Here is a 6,000-nt window from a genome sequence, read left to right as displayed (position 1 = left end):
TACGCGAGGTGTTTGACATGCGGTTTAGCCGAACATTGAACTTTAACCCTTTGCATGCTGGGAAATTTGTCGTCTGCTAAAATGCCGTCTGCTGAATTGATAAAATTAGCATTTTCTTCGATTTTTTTTCAAAGAATACTATCAGAATAGCAAACAGTTTGGATCCTGATGAGACGCCACGTTCTGTGGCGTCTCATCTGGATCCAAACTGTTTGCAATGGCCTTAAATATTCGGTTCCCGCATTGTAAGGGTTAATCCGTGAATATTTTTTATCATAAATCTCCTTTTTTCCGCATGGCCTTTAACGCTGCTCAAATTATTGTTAGGTCATTCCTTTCATGGTTTACCTGGCGACAGCATGTTTTGGCAAATGATTTCTTTAAAAACACACAAAAACTGTAAGAATTTGCCGACCACTTACGTCCATATTATCTTTATAATAACCTATTTCTTACCACAATTTTCAATATGTTGTACCTTTCACGATTACATTCGTAGATAATCAGTATGTTTGTTTTGGAAACTTTGTTCACAGCTTAAAGCTCGAGTTCAGTTGTTGGAGACCACGTGTGTATCGAACTTTATTAGGTCCTTCCGGGACTGAGGTCGCATTGTGTGAAGACCAGCAGTGTGTCACTGTTCTTCTACCTGATTTGTTAACTAAACTCAAGAAAGTTTGGAAGAATTTTGAATTATAGCGTTGCTGTCCAGCAATTTAGTTTTTACTGTGATATTTAAGTTTGTATTGGTCTTATGCTTGTGGAGGGTAACCGGAGTGCCCAGATGAAACCCACATGTCCGGTGTGGTGACCACCTACCAAACTCACATGCGCCGGGAACGGGGATTGAACCCGGGTCGAATGGGCGAGAAGAGTGTTTACTAACCACTGCGTTAACCGATCAGCCATTGTTGGTAACCACTTTATTTAATCCGATTTTATAGTCAAATTCGTAATTATCGATTACTTAAAGTGACCATGCTACATTGTTGGTATGTATGTCGTCTGCAAAAGCCATATTAACGCTTTAATCACTAATACATTTTCTTCGCTAGGAAATCAAGCTTCCAAGCGCATTGTAAGTTCTTTTGGGGGACAAAACATTTATCCAGCGTCCGCAGGAATTATCCTAGGGGGGGGGTCAATGGGGTGTTTTCTCCATTAAAGAATATAAATTATAAGGTCAGGTAAGGATGCATCATGAAGAATATCTAGAATGTTACCAGTCGGGATTTGGAATTGATAAATTGACTGTATTGGGACCGATTATACATTTTTTCCATCTGCCTGATCATAGTGATATTTCTCATATAGAATTCTCATCAGTCATCACTGATCATCTGAAGACATTCATTATGTTTAACCCACATTATCTAATGTGATATGTAAGGCGTCATAGGAATCGTTAGGCCCCGTTTTAGGACGGGACCTGTGTATAAGTCATTATTTCGAAGATGTGTTTTATGTACTCATACTTATCTGCTTATAATAGGGATTGTCTTTCCATGCAGTTCCATAAAGGTACCTACGTCATCATGCAGTTTCTATACATTTGTGATAACGCTCCACATAATGGCCAAGTTTTAGTCCATGTTTAGAGCCCATCACACAAGCACTTCGAGCTGTTCAGTAAAGAAGATATAGACTACCAAAAACACGTCGATTATTTGACATCGATGTTCACCGATCATAGAGAAAATGCGGAATCGATTTTCGCGGAAGATATATTCTGTTCGGCATTAATAGCCAATATTAGTGTTACAATGACGACACCACGATAATGTGGCCGTCAAGTAGACCGAAAAAATGTTGGTGGAACAGTGAAAAATACTATTGACTGTTATATCAACTCCATATCCGAACTACATCAAAAATTTTGATCGATCATACTATAAAGATACAGCCCGAACCATCAACGAATTTTATCGAATCGATAATTTGAACAAGAGGCTATAACATGGTACAACATGCGCAAGAAGGAATCCATCGAATAAAATTAGTCTTTGTTTTGGTGACTTGGTGAAATAAATAAACACGTTTTTTGAGTGGGGCGATGATCACAATACTCAGTACTAACCCTGCCGCTTGTTCGGCGGAACGATCATTTAGCACGCTGAGACGAGTCAGGGCATGGCTACGACCCACCATGTCCGACGACAGGCTCTCAGGATTACCGGGTATGGATGATGAGCTATCAAAGGGTTTGGTTCAACACTGACAAGAATATGTTCATACAATTATCAAAAACATCGAGAAATTCAATTATACTTACGTCGCCTTCACTTCCTAATCAGGGACTGAATAAATGTTAATTGATTAAATTCTCCTCTTGATTTCGCACGGGTAATTCATGTTTAAACCAATGGTAAAAAGTAATTTGAGCAATAACCGCATTCATGATTTGTTTACATTTAAATGAGAATTGGTGTTCATGTGAAACTAACCAGGGGTCATGCTGACCCAAATTGTTCAAATCAGGAATCACAACTTTACGCGTTTAGATTTTCCCATATCCTACTAACTTGTCCGCTCACAAGGGGGGGGGGGGGGGGGGGGGGTCAGCTGACCCCATTTGCCCCATATGCGGAAACCCATGGTAGCTATAATTCGCAATGAACGTTGTTTAAGATCGCTAGTATTCGGTATGAACGTTGTTTCAGGTCGCTATTATTCCCCATGACCGTTGTTTAATCTGGCACGTATTCGGAATGACCGTTGTTTAAGATCGCTGGTATTCACTCTGACCGTTAACATCACTGGTATTCGGTATGATCGTTGTTTAAGATCTCTGGTATTCGGAACGATAGATGTTTAAGATCGCTAGTATTCGGCATGACAGTTGTTTTAAATTGCTAGTTTTCGGCATGACCCTTGTTTAATATCACAAGTACGCGGTATGCGGGGTATTTAAGATAGCTAGTATTCGGTATGATCGTTGTTTCAGATCGTTATTATTCGGTATGACCATTATTTCAGATCGCTATTACCGGTATTCGGTATGACCGTTGTGTAGTGACCAAAATGCAAGATCGCTTACGTTAGGTTGGACCATTTCCCGAGGTACCTTGTATGGACCATTTCCAATATAATTACTATTAGATATAGTTATGCGCTCTTTGAGGTCGCTAGTACATATTACGACAGGTTTAACATTAAGAAATAACAAACTGTATCAACTTGTCAAGAACTGTTTTGTGTGTTTTCTGTCACAGCCGGTACTAAATTATCACGTTAACATAAACACAAACGGTAAACAAAAATTGCTAATTGCCGAGTTAATTGCTCATACTGGCATCTGCATGCTGAACACCTGTGTCGATTTATACATATCCGAAGCACTATAATGTTTTAACAGAGTGTTGTTTCTTTTTCTGAAAGACGCAGGTAGCGGCGACCGGTTCAGAACCCTCTTCGATGTTGTGTTTTGCATATTCACTCGGAACTGCGACTTCGCATACTGGCCCAGTATAGGTTTAGGATCCACGTCGCCGGTCGAGTTTAATCGCAGAACTTCCGCTAAGATCACCGGCACTTTGGCATACGAGCGCTCCAACTCGGCATTCTTGGCTGGCTTCAAAATTTTAGTCTTAGCACTTATAGTCTCATTACGTTCCCGTACCGGATCCTCGTTCGTCTGCAGTTGTAATGGATTTTTCATTCTTACACGCGGAGTACGCAGGGAGCCGCGTGAGGCGAGCCCGGCGGTCCGGTGGGAAACCACCGTTTCCGCGCTTTCCGAACGTTTCAAGTTGATAGACAAACCTTGCGGTGATGACGGTCGAACAGTGTTCTCCAATTTTGGCAGCTTTGTCCGTTTATCTTGCCCAGACGGGTTGCGCATGTTCTGCGACGGGGTGTTCCTGACAAACGTCACTTCTCTCGTTGGTGGCGGATCTGTTATTTGACCGCCGTCCATATTATCGTCGTCGAAGATGGTTTTAGGAACGCCGCTGGTGTATATACGTCGGGGATCTAGTGACGTATTTAGGCTGGATCTGTGCCTGAAGATTTCGTCGGCGGTATGAACATCGCGCCGAATTTCCGACGCTGTGTACAGTGGTTCCGGAAACGCGCGCTGCCCAAGGAGCTTCACTTCTGTCATGGGCCGCTGTAGCCCATATTTGTAGCCATAGAACCCCGTTAACACGGCTTCTTTTGTAGACGCGTCTTGCGACCAAAAGAACATCTTTGGCGGTACATAGTGGTACTCCTCCGTCGGCATCTTTTGCCCAGCGACATTTAGTCCGTCAACGCTGTCTGCGTCGTTAATTATAACATTGTCACCGTTTCTCAGTTTACTCGCGGAACGCATCATGACTGATGTTCGTCCAGATTGTTTAATATTATCCTTTTTGTGACTAATCACTTCGTCAACGTTGTTCACGTCCTTATACTTCTTTCCTTGCTGGCGTAAACCTCTTGCGAACCGTTTTGCTGAAAGTATTCGCACCGCAATACGCGTGAGTTCACAATGTCGCTGCTTATCAATCTGCCTCAACGTTTTCTCTAAAATACGTGTTTCTACATTATTTTTCGCCTTTGCCTTTACGTAACTTATGTCCTGCCTTTCTACTTCTTCTGTGTCCATCGCGCTAATCTTTTTTATCGCCTAGGGAAATCTTTTTTGTTCAATACGTCGATAATCCGAATTAATTTATTTATGTTGAAACTTTTAAGAACGGATTAATTGATCGCAGACCCGTGGACAATGTAGATTATCTTAAACCCATTAGCACAACCTTAGTAAAAAATTCCCCCAAAGATTAATAAGGGTCTAGGACATATGTTGATGTCAATATGGCGAAGTCATGCGACATAATAAAACAATCTTCATTAAGCTTTTATTATGCGAATAAGATTTAGATTTCATTACGCTGCTAATACCTATTAGCATAATACCCTTAACATTAACATAAGACGAACAAAATCTGTACAAACTGATTGAAATCATTTTTAAATAGCAGTTGAAATATGTTAATAAAATACAGGATCATGTATATTTGGTCCATATACTGTATCAAGTCCTTCAATAGTGTACCACCGGCACCGACCACACGGTACATACTGTTTTAAGTATTGCAAGGCTTATCACGAGACCATGCAACAATACATACGCTACAGTGATTTTTTTTTTGCTTTACATTTTACAGCCTTTTCCTTTTGGATTGGTGAAAAAAAGCGCGATACCATGAAATTGGGGATAAGAAAGCATTATTAATATGATTATAAATAACAGCATTACAATTGTTTATAAGTGCATGTTTTACTGCATCTTTTGAAATTAATATTACAAAGTGTTATAGAATTGTATCGCTGAATAATAAACTCAATAAACCAATTATTGAGTTTATAGGAAAAGTTTGGCATCTCTTTTGGGAAATTTTGATACGATTTTGGGAACAAATTTTTTATTTTTGCAATTGCGAAAGACATTGTAATAAGTTGTTATTTTGGGTGAAAAAAAACTTTGCTAGAAGTGTACCTTATTTGAACAATTGCACAAGTATATCATGCCCTACGGCCAATTCTTCTAACAACAACTATCATTGGCGTCGCACTGAAGTGCGGCGACTCGTATGTAATACGTTTTTTTCGCTTATGAGAGGAGAAGTTATTTTACGGATCAATCTATATATTTTTGTTGTCAGAATATCTTGCATAGTGGTGATTTTTGTGTAAATTAGTGTAAATAAGTACTGCATTTGTGCCTATTACATTTACGACAACATTTATTGCCAATAATGCAAAGCTAATTCTTTTAATTAATAACTGATCACAGGGACTGGGCAATAATAAAAAATATCACAGGGACTCGGCAAATACGCGAACCGGTGAAACTTTCTGGTTTTGTATAAAAACAAAACATAATCAAAATATATTTATTTTGTGTTTTTTCTAACAATAGCGCAGACTTTTGCTGTTCGAGTTTTTGTTAACGCGTATTTACTTCAATTTTACAAGACGACAGCGATTACACCGTTTATTGCTTTATTGATAACC

Source organism: Dreissena polymorpha, chromosome 3 (assembly GCF_020536995.1).
Source record: "Dreissena polymorpha isolate Duluth1 chromosome 3, UMN_Dpol_1.0, whole genome shotgun sequence".
NCBI lineage: Eukaryota > Metazoa > Mollusca > Bivalvia > Myida > Dreissenidae > Dreissena > Dreissena polymorpha.
The sequence above is the reverse complement of the archived record's forward strand: the minus strand, read 5'-3'. Positions refer to the sequence as shown.